This window comes from Suncus etruscus, chromosome 5 (assembly GCF_024139225.1).
Source record: "Suncus etruscus isolate mSunEtr1 chromosome 5, mSunEtr1.pri.cur, whole genome shotgun sequence".
NCBI classification, from domain to species: Eukaryota; Metazoa; Chordata; class Mammalia; order Eulipotyphla; family Soricidae; genus Suncus; species Suncus etruscus.
In genome coordinates this window covers 133775098-133775799 of record NC_064852.1, presented here as the reverse complement: position 1 = coordinate 133775799, position 702 = coordinate 133775098, and positions in this window count along the sequence as shown.

The window sequence follows — 702 nt, the reverse complement described above, 5'->3', positions numbered from 1 at the left end:
GCATAGCCATTAACTCTGGAATGAAGTTAAAGGGAGTAGCCTATATCTGGGAATGGTACCGGGTTGTTTGCTTTCTCTCCGGGCTTCAAAGTGAATTATATCTAGCAGCTGCAAATACCTTTCCTGTTAGCTCAAGGGCTTACAGCAAAGACTGCACGTAGGCAGCTTTTGGTGAAAAAGCTGAGTAAAGACAGAAGACAGAAAAATTGATCTCTGACAGGAAACTGTCTCCAACACCACAGGGTTGGTATGACAGAAATTTATCACCACACCCTAGATGTGAGGAGCACTATTTTGCCTCACTGAGCCTGCAACCCCTCCTAGCTGTTTGTTTGTCTGATACAACATATATCCTATGACCAATCCTAGGGGTTTGCCTGTTGCAATTTTGTACTAAGAACCAAAGGCTTAAAAATCAGCTGCCCAGAGGCTGAAGCAGTGGCACAGGGTATAAGGTGTCTGCCTTGCATGCACCAGCCTAGGATGGACCCCAGTTCAATCCCCCAGAGTCCCATATGGTCCCCCCATAAAATCAGGGGCAATTTCTGAGCGCATAGCCAGGAGTAACCCCTGAGAATCACCAGGTATAGCCCCAAAACAAAACAAATAACAACAACAAAAAACAACTACCCAGAGGTGGGAAACCCCTAAATTTTCTATAAAATAGGGCCTGTGAGCCCACCCAGGGTCACCATTTTATTA